Raw genomic sequence first — 10,489 nt, forward strand, 5'->3', positions numbered from 1 at the left:
TAAAAGGAGGACACTTTCGTTTCTTGATTGGCCCACAGGAATGAGAAAAGGCTGGAACTTTATATGTGGCCCATTTTCCAACCTCCTAGTTTCCTCCCCCATCTCCTCAGTATCATATAGACCTGGGAATGTGCTCTCTCACCCTTAGTCCTCTCTGTGTTTCCTATGTGAACCGCCCTGACCTGCCCCCCCCCCCCTTGATAGTATGACTCTTCTGTGCAGGAATTCATTGAGAGACAGAACCGGGCAGGGACAGAGAGCAGTGTCACCTCAAAGCTGGGACCCTTCCAGCACCATCAGCATCTTTTAGCAGAAAGATGTTGTTTTGGACTTGTGGCCACGAATCTCCAGTAAGTTTAGAGGGTCATGATCAGCATTAAAATAAATAAATAAATAAAAAATTTTAGAAGGGGGGATCTTGAGGTCCCCAGCTCCAAAAAAAGGGGGGGGGATCTGAGCTGGCTTAGTGGTGAAGGTGCTCGGGTCCCAAGCCTTTTGACTTGAATTTGATCACCAGGTCTTACATGGTGGAAGAAAAGAATTGACTCTTGTGAAATGTCCTTTAACCTCCACATGTGTACCCTGCCTCAAATAAAAATAAATAAATAAAACATAATTGAAATAAGTAATAGAAGCTGGATGTGGTGGGGCATGTCTGCAATTTCAGCACTTGAGAGAAAGAGGCAGAGGTTTAGAAGTTCGAGGTCACCCTCAGCTGTGTGGTGAGACTGAGGTCAGACTAGATTACAGAAGACCATGAGGGAGAGGGAGGGACAGAGGGAGGGGGAGGGGGAGAGGGAAAACACTCCAGAGAGCCAGAGAGACCCAAGCTTGCTAATGAGCAGGGCGGAATTTGCCTGGAATCCTATCACTTGGGAAGGTGAGGTAGGAGAATTTCAAGTTTGAGGCCATCTTAGCCTACATAGTGGAATCCTGTATTAAAATTAATAACTAGATAGGGCCAGCAAGTTGGCTCAGTAGGTAAGGGTGCTTGCAGTCAAGCTGGGCATCTGAGTTCCATCCCAGTGACCCACATAGTGGAAGGCAGAACTGACTTTTGTCCTCTGACCTCCACACTTAATCATGGCATGTGTTTCCACGAGCACGTGTGCATGTACACACACACACACACACACACACACACACACACACACAATGGATATGTAAGTAACTAAAATCACTTAAAAACTAACAAACAGAAAAAAATTATCAGAGCATATTACATGTTTGGGATTAAGTATTAATGTGTATGTGCGTATGTGTGTATCATGTATTCAACAGGTTTGAAAGCTACTTGCTGGGAACTCTTACTGAAACTATAATTTTTGCTGTGTGTTGCTAGTATTTAATGTTTTAGCGAGCAAAATGTCAGCTCACTTCAGCACACATCTGTCCCGCAGGGGCAGGTGGCTACTGCTCCTGGAGATGTCATTTGAGGCACTGGGAGGGGCCTGATGACACCTGTTCACCGGCCTGAAGCCCCTGACACCATGCAATGAATACTTTTCCTCTTAGCACAACGGACGGGAGCGGCTTTCTGGACAGTTGCACTTTGGTGAGTCATCACGAGATCTGCATGCATCTTAAAATGCAACAAACTGAGCATGTGAGGCCACATAAATTCCTGAGAGAAATTTCTTTGTCCAGAAACAGTGTCGGCGTGTTGTTCTGCGTTGCCATAGGGAACAGCCAGCTTTGCTTTTGAAATGCCCAGAGCAGAGCGCTCTGATTGGTTCTCTGTACTGCTCATCACTTCTGTTCAGCAACTGGCGCTGCGGCGGCCAGAACACCCGCCCCCAAAGCCCTGGCCCCGTTTGGGGCAAACTTCTTTATGCTGCCCACTCTGGTTCCCCAAAGCAGGGGGTCTGGAGCTGCTGAATGGGAGAAAAAGGGTTCGGAGTGGGGAGAGAGACCAGTAGGAGCTAGTCTCACCCGCAGAGAGCTCCACGCGGGTGGACTCAACCTACTCATTCTGAAGAAGGCTTACTGGTGCTTTGGCAGAGAATAAAAGGAGCCACGCAGCCATAGGAAGCCCCACGCACAGGTCTTTGTACCTTCTGCCTGATGGCTTGTTTGAAAAGAATCCAAATAGTGCAGCCTACAGAAGGGAGCCTTTCTGGATTTGTGCAGTTCCCTTGTGCAGACAGCGAAAGGCGCGAGAGGAGAAAGGCGCCCTGGACAGGGCTGGGGTCCAATAGCAGAGCTTTAGAACACGGGTGTAGGAGTCAGGGGGCACTCTGAGCATTCCCGGTCATTAAAGACACCCATGAAGGGAAAGGGCTTACCAGTGAGCTCCAGAGACCGCATGGTGGGACTGTCAGTATAGCCTTGTTGCCTTGAGGAACCCTGGATCTGACCTGACTCTGAACTCAGAACTGTGGCTTTGTGGCCCAGATGGGGGCGCCACTGGCCTAGCTGAGCCTGGCAAGCAAGGCCTGCGCAGGCTCTCGTACAGGCACCTGTTGGGCTACTGCGTTCAGAGATACTATATGTATGTCATATATATGTCATACTATCTAGGCTTCTAGAACATTCCACGAGGTAAGCCTGACAGAAGATGCTGGACTTCCTGCAAGCCTGGTCACACCGGTCTCCGCTTCAGCCTAGGAATCCGATGAACTTTCTAGAGAAGGGAACTGTGAGTTTCCAGCCAATTTGGAGACGATCATGGCCTCTTTGCTCAGTGTCGGAACTTGTAAGGATAGGACCCCATTTGCTACCATCTTGCCATGGCAATAGGGATATCTGGTGGGGCACTGTAACCCCTGGTGATCATGAGACAGCAAGACGAAGCCGCTGGAGAAATGGGTATCTCTGGCCTAGAGAAGTGCCCACGACAAATTGACCGCCCTGTCCACACTGGGCCAGACCCACTTTCCTGGGTGGGTGGGTGGGTGTGTAGGGAGCCAAGAACTCGGTTAAACCCCTAGAGCTGGGTTAGATGGTGCCAGAACTGCCTGTGAGCATGCGAGGGGCATGCATGGTGATGGTGTGTCTGTGTGCAAATGTGGGGACTGTCTGAGACCTGCCTGCCTGTGAGGTCTGTCTATGAAGATGTGTGCTCTTGGACAGGAGACACTAGGAACGAACTCTTCACGCGTGCCCATGGGTGCCCGCGAGTGAGCGTCTTCTACAGGTGCAAGGACGTGAGTGTCCAAGTAGGCGAGACTGTTGGGCCGCCCGTCGAGGTGGCCAGGCGAGGAACCTTGCTCGCCTCACTCTGCTCGACTGGCTTTTTGACCCGGAAAGACCGGGAGGCGGGCGGGGCGCGAGGGCGCACGCGCGCGCGCGCGGAGGGGCAAGGGCCCTGAGGGCCTGGGGCGCGCGCCGCCGTTGCTAAGGCCGGCGGCGAGCGCGGGGCCGAGGGTCCCTAGCAACGGGCGCGGGCGCGCGCCAGCCGAGGGGGATGGGAGGGGGAGAGGCGCGCGCGGGCGGCGGGGGCGGGCGCGCTGGGGCGCGCGCCCTGGCGGCCCGCGGGGATTTCCAGCGCGCGAGAGGAAGTGCCAGCGCGAGGGTGCGTGAGGCGGCGCGGCCGGCGGCCGCCGCGTGCGCGAGCCGGGTTGCAGCCCAGCAGGGACTTTCCAGCCGGCGGCGGCGGCGGCGGCCGCCGGCCCTTCCCCGCCCCCCGACATGGGGCTGCCCGGGGAGCTGGACGCTGCAGAAGGCGGCGGAGGATGCGCGCGGCGCCCCTGAGCCGGCCGAACGGGCGGGCCGCGGGGTAAGGTCGCGGGCCGGGGCGGCGGGGCGGCGGGGCGGCGGGGCGGCGGGCGGCTCCATCCCGGCGGCGGCCCCGGGCCCGGCGGGTCCTCCGCTGCCAGGCCCGGCCGCCTCACCGTCTGCGGTGCGGCCCGCCCGCCGCCCCAACTTTGGAAACTTTGTGTATGCGGCCGGCTCCGGGCCCGAGGCGCCGGCGCTTCAGGCAGACGGGGCAGCCAGGCCTTGAGCCCTAGGTGCCCGCCCCGAGGGGTGCTGAGCCGTCAGCATCTCCGAGGCCTGGGGGTTTGGCGCGGTGCGGAACGACGGAGTCAGGGTGCCCGCATAGATGAGCGTGCTCGCCCTGGCTGGTGGAGGTGGGTTTTTGAGCCATTATTTAAAAGTTTATACTGAGTCATTGCTCTGCAGATGAATGACTGATTCATAGTCGGAGAGCTGCAGAGAGGCTGGAAGGCAGGCGGTTCTGGGATCCAGCTGGGGCCGAATGCACACCTTCCACCTTCGATTAACACCAAAGGTCAGAGTGGGCTCCCTACGGGTGAGCCATTAAAACGATCCCTGCCGCGGGGCTTGCAGGTTCTGGAGGCGCCGGGCTATGGCTCACGTACGTTTCGCCACGTTTCCACACTGTCATCACCACCGGTTGGGGACGCGGGTATCAGGATTAGACCTTTAGAGAGAATCCTGCGTGGAAAAAGATTTGCTTTTTATGTAGAACGGCAACAACATGCAAATGGGTGAAGTGCTGTGGACGTGCTCTGAAATCGAAGAAGCATTCAGATTAATGATCGGTCGGAGGAACTGATTTTATTTTCCACGGCTTTTGTACTGAGGCTTGACTCAGTTTTGAGAATGAAATAGAAGAGGGTGTGTGTGTGTGTGTGTGTGTGTGTGTGTGTGTTACGTACACACATTTGTAAGTATGCTCTTTTTTTGTGGAGTCTTAAAGGGTTTATTGAGTGTTATATTGTCATCTTAATTTACATTCACAGCGTACAACTGAAGAGGAGCCATAATTTTTTTTTTTTGGTATCATTTCTGTGACTAGACACACAAGTGAAATCCTTAGAAATGCTGTGTGTGTGTGTGTGTGTGTGTGTGTGTGTGTGTGTAAAATGCTCTTGTGTAGAAATGTTCAGGTGGACCCTCGGTCGGTTTTTAAAACCTTCTGGTATTTTTTGGATCTTGGAAAATGGCCTGTTAAAAAATACTGCATCATTGTAGGGTGTCTAGCAAAATAGTGTGCAGCCATCCTTTACTCAGAGGAGAGGAAATGTTTCCCTTTTCGCCATATTGTGACATCTTAAATATTAAGAATTAGTCTGAAGGTGAAAATTCTCTCTGGCCAGAGCAAACTGAACATTTAAAGTGTGAAAACCAGGAAATTTAGCCCGGGAGTCAGAAAACCCTGTGTGTAGGTTCTGGTGATACAATCCTGGCAGACCTTGGGGTTCAGCCTCACTGTTTCAAATCAGACCTCATCAGGGACAAGGTTTAAGATGTAAGGTGTCTCACCCAGACACCATCTGTCCCAGCTGTCACAATGCAGAAGTCGGGGAATCAAAGAGCTGGCCGGGGAGAATTCCAGCATTTTTTAAAACAAGACATTCATGTGCATTTTTCTGTGAGGGGAGAAGAAGACCAATTATTTTTCTTGGATGCTATCCATTCCTTTTGGAATTAGTAAGATGGCCTTGGTGAGGAGGCTGCAGAGACATTCTGTCGGAAACAGGCAGCAGCAGCAGCAGCAGCAGCAGCAGCAGCAGCAGCAGACAGTTGTTTCTGCTGCTCTTGCTGGTGCTTTGAAGAAAGCTTTTCATTTACCTGGGAGCTCTGAACTGATGCCTGCTTTCCCTGTGTCAGAGGTCTTCTCTAGACACTTTTGCTAGAATCCCTTAGAACGTTTCAGTGCGAATGAGGAAGGACTTTCTGGGGTATTGTCAGGATACATATGCTAATGATCCCAGAGGATGAGCATGGTTTATCCTTCCCTTAAAAACCCTTCTGTATGATGCCGAAACTCCTTCAGGAGACATGAGACTGTCACTGTGCTGGTGCAAGCCCGAGCTAGCTCGAACACACAAAGGAAATGGCACTAAATTCACCCATCTTTGTTTTCTCATCGTGTAGAGTAAGACTCCAGAAAGCAAATGAGCTGTCCAACATTATGCAATAGCTTGATTTCCTCTCAGTAGTCAACTTCAGAATTATTAACAGGGAAGCCTCACAGCTCAAGGCCGTAGTTTGATTTTTTTTTTTTTTTTTTTTTTGTGGTATCAGACCCCTGTGCGCATCTCTGCAAGTATTTACAGAGGAAAAATTAGTTGTTTTTAGTTGATGCTTGTGCATTTATGTATTTATTACATTTCTGATAGGGAGGGGAGCTGAGGAGAGAGCTAGAGTGAGGAAGGTGAGGCCAAAGGATTTGGAAGGTGATGAGAGAGAGAGAGAGAGAGAGAGAGAGAGAGAGAGAGAGAGAGAGAGAGAGAGAGAGAGACAGCCGAGGCTGGGAGTGAGAAGGTGCTTAGGCTTGGGGCCAGAGTGAGGGCAGCCCAGAGGCCTGCAGATAAGGTAGTGGGGAGGTAGCTGGGAATTGATGTGGTCCCAGAGGAGCTCACAGAAAGAGAAAATTCAATTTCAATAGGAAAACTGTAAAGAAACGTTAAATATATGTGTATAATTTCTATGATGATTAATAAAAATATAAAATGCGTTTTGATTTTCGGAAGGCCTCTTTTGTTTCGCATACTCCAGGAAAGATCTGGGATGAGAGTTCAATCTAGGAAGAGGAAGGCGAGGTTTCTATCGGAGGTTCCATGTAGAACCTATACAGGGAGTGGCATGTGAGTACTGCAGGTGACTGTTGGCTTCTGGCCCCTCCAGGAGTCAGACTGGCATCTTGCTGCATTCAGACAAACACATTATTAACTGTGACTTGGGAGTCTTGCTCATTTAATTAATGTTCAATTAACGTGCCCCGAGATCCCATAATATAGTTACACGACACCAGGATGAGTAAATCCTCACACCTGCTTTTGGAGGCAATGCTCTGTAGAAAGCTGGGGCGTCTGGGCCCCGGCGCACAGAGAAGGGCAGCGCCAGAACTCACCTAGGATTGACTGAGACACCAGCGGAGGAACTTTCCGCAAGAAGAGTGAAGGAAAAAAAAATCAAGTCACTGCCCCACCCTCAGGGAGTTGACTCTCTGTGAGGAAAAATGAGGAGAAGTCATCCGCTTTTGTAGGAGGAAATGAGTTAGTGGGTTGTGTACAGAAGTCTGCAAGTATTGGTGTGCGTGCGTGCGTGCGTGCGTGCGTGCTTGTGTGTGTGTGACTATAAGGAAAAGTTCCTGGCTGCCCAGACTCGTCAGAGAGATGTCTAGGAAAGTCACCCTAGTTGGTCACAGCCTTAGGGAATCTGGCCCCACTTGTAGAGGAGCTCCCCTACCCTTCACACGTGTTAGCTCTTGGCCCTGCTGCTCCTGCTAGTCTGTATGATGCCGGTAGTCAGAGCTCTGCACCCCGTGCAGCCCTCCAGCTCTTGCAGGCTCTCGTGTGATTTGGAGCTGAGTGGTCTGGCTACGTCTGAAGGACATGGCTTATGGAAGGGTTAAAACAGTGGCACCAGATAGAGCCGCAGCACGTCGCCATGCCTACTGTTTCTCTTTGTATGTCAAGAGTTCTCAACTTTCCTGACGCCGTGACCATTTAATACAGTCCCTCGTGTTGTGGTGACCCCCAACCATAAAATTATCTCATTGCTGCTTCATAACTGTCATTTTACCACTGTTACGTATTATAATGTAAACATCTGATATGCAGAATATCTGATATGCCACCCCCAAAGGGGCCATGACCCACAGATTGAGTGCTGCTGTTGTAGATAAAAAAAAATCTGAGAAAGCTGTGGTGGTGGTGAAGCCAGAACATAACTTTCCCGAATCCACTAGCCTTACTGACGGGTTTGCCACCAGCCTGCTCCTTACTGACATGCTTTGCCTTGAACAAATCTTCCCATTTAAGCAACTGGGAATCTCCCCTTCTTTTTTTTCCGGAGCTGGGGACCGAACCCAGGGCCTTGCGCTTCCTAGGCAAGCGCTCTACCACTGAGCTAAATCCCCAACCCCTTACTGACATGCTTTGAAACATGTGATTTTCCAGAAATGAAATACGGGGCCCTATGTCTCATTTTTCAAAGTTATTTTATTAATAATAATTATTATTAATTAATAATAATCATCATTGTATGTGTATGATGTGAGTGCGTGAGTGCCACTTTGGGCATGCAGTAGTCAGAGGACAACTTTATGGAGTCAGTTTTCAAAGTCACATGGGTTCTGTTGATTGAGTTCAGGTGGTTACACTTAACGTCTTTGGATGGCAAGTGTCTTTATGCTCTGAGGCACCGTCTCGCAGTCCCCACCGTTTCTTTTTATGATTTCGTTTTTAAAAGATTTGCTCCTGGTTGATTTGAGCCATTTGCAAATTCAATAGAGGGCGGTGACGTGGCTCAGCAGGTAAGGGGCTTGCCACCAAGCCTGATGAGTTTGGTCCCTGGAACTTGTGGTCAAAGGAAGGAGTTGGTGGAAGGAGAGAATCAGCTTTTGCCCTCTGACCTCTACACATGTGCCTCTCACCTCCGGGGAAAAAAAATGTAAAGGAAAAAAATGACGTGGAAGCTATTTGGTAACTTCTCTGAGAAAGGTATCGGGAACTGCTGTTCTGATATCCTAATTTCTTCTCCAGTTCATATGCTGATTAGACATACATCCAGACCATTAAAGCCATATGAATGAGAAGCCTGGCACCCTTAGAGTAGTGAGAAAGGTTAAATCGCACACCAACCTTTCAGACAGTAGTAAGCGCATCCCAGTGGTGAGACATAGCTCTAGGGGTCATAGGATGTTTGTTTTTGAGACAGGTTCTCAGGCTGCCCTTGAACTTGGGATACTTGGGATACTTCTGCCACAGCCTCCCTGTGCTGTGAGCCACCATGCCTGGTGAGTTTTTTGTTTTTTGGTTTTTTTTTTTTTTTTGTTTTGTTTTGTTTTGTTTTGTTTTAGAGGCAGGGTTTTTTGTGTAGCCCTAGCTGTTCTGGAACTCTGAAGACCAGGCTGGTGTCAAACTCACAGAGATCCGCCTGCCTCTGCCTCCCAAGTGCTGGGACTAAAGGCGTGAGGCACTACTGCCAGCCTGAGTCGTAATAGTCTTGAAGAGGTTTTCTTATATTTTTGGTTGTGAGCCTAGCCTTTAACGGCTGAGCCATCTCTCCAGCCCTTGAAGAGGTTTTCTAAGGTGAGTGATTACCCGCCAGGCTAATGTGCATTTGGAGATCCGCAGGCACAGGGGGTAAGTAGGTAGGTGTCATGCTATTCTCCTTCCACCAAGGGCCAGGCGCATGGCAAGTGCTTGGTGAATGTGCTCAGGTTCTCTCAGGCGCACGGGAGGGAAGAGAAGAAGACAGACCACAGGGTTTCACTGGGCTTTGACAAAGTCTGTTGTAGTTGGCTAAACCTAGTGCCTCGTTTGGTCATTTTCCTGCATTTTCCTGCATGCTACTCTCTCCTCCTGCAGCTCTGTTACATTAGAGGGAGTTAGTTACCCAATGGGGAGGGGGGCGACTACTTTTTGTTGTTCTTGTTTTGAAACTGAGGCTCTAGCTGTCCTGAAACTTGCTGTGTAGACCAGGCTGGCTTCAAACTCACAAAAGATCTGTCTGTCTCTGCCTCTGCCTCCAGAACACTGCCTAGAGGTGTGTTCCACCAATCTGGTAGGGGAACTTCTTTGATACAAACTTGTAACTTTCTCTGAAGACCAGGGAAATGAGTTCTCTGGAGCACTTTTCGTGCCAACTTTACACTGGAAATTAAATTTTCTGCATTTCGGATTAATACAGTCTGTTGTAGCCTTATTATGGGGGTAACTTAAGTGTATAGGTTTCAGAAGGCTTTTCTGTAGGGCTTTACCTCCATAGGGATGGGCAAGCCCATGAAGTTTTATCTTACTGTAAACTATACATAGTTCTCAATAATCTGCTTTAGTATCAACATGCTCTGCTCCTAATCTTTTAGTAGAATTGATTCTCCAAAAGATACATTGTATTTACTCATGGCTGTCTGTGGAGCCCCAGATTCTGACTACTCATCTGAAATACTTTTGTTTCCAGGTGTTATGGAGGAGGGATTTTCAACTTGTATTTAATTAGACTACATTTTTTTTCTTTTCTCTTTTTTTCTTTTTCCTTCTCCTCTTCCTCCTCCTCCTCTCCCTCCTCTTCTCCCTTGTTCTCCTCCTCTTTTGAACATGAACCATGCTGGTGGCTAAAACTAAAAAGTCAGGTAAAATGCTGAAAGACCTTTGGCCTCATGGAGCTTCCGTGCCCTGGCCAAGCTAGAAGAGTCTTCTGGTGATGACACGTGGTAGGGGCTGCGACAGGTGAACGGCGTGCTGTGGGAGTTGAATCACATGCTATGCAGGAATTTTTCTTGGAGCTTAGCTGGAGTAAGAAAACAACTAAGGACAAGCATCAGAGTTTGGTCCCATGAGTCTAAGGTGATTCCATGGCTGCCCTTCTTAGGAAGGGGAACAGGAAAAGGGAACTGACTAGTTGTTGAGGCTGGAAAGGAAGAGCAGAGGGCTTTTCTAGAGGCCCTGCTTCCACCACAGCTCTGTGTGCCCTTGAAGCAGGTAGTTTGTTGGGTCTGTTTGTTCATGTAAAGTCTCCCTGTGTAGCTCACTGTGGCCTCACGCTCACTGTGTAGTGCACATTGTCTTGG

General features: G+C 49.8%; 1 protein-coding gene across 5 annotated transcripts in view; it reads left to right on the forward strand.

Moving 5' to 3' along the window:
* Positions 1 to 1,533: 1,533 nt before the first annotated feature.
* The window catches only part of Traf3 (Tnf receptor-associated factor 3), a 103,267-nt gene continuing 94,311 nt past the window's right edge, over positions 1,534 to 10,489 (forward strand). The window contains exons 1-2 of one of the 5 annotated variants that reach the window (XM_039112585.2): positions 3,482 to 3,718; positions 4,123 to 4,231. The gene's annotated coding sequence lies outside the window, so the exon portion shown is untranslated. Of the gene's footprint in view, positions 1,556 to 3,481; positions 3,719 to 3,767; positions 4,071 to 4,122; positions 4,232 to 4,296; positions 4,319 to 10,489 lie in introns of those variants that run through there. The other 4 variants (XM_039112591.2, NM_001395112.1, XM_039112589.2 and 1 more) reach the window with 4 other exon arrangements.

Source organism: Rattus norvegicus, chromosome 6, assembly GCF_036323735.1.
Source record: "Rattus norvegicus strain BN/NHsdMcwi chromosome 6, GRCr8, whole genome shotgun sequence".
NCBI lineage: Eukaryota > Metazoa > Chordata > Mammalia > Rodentia > Muridae > Rattus > Rattus norvegicus.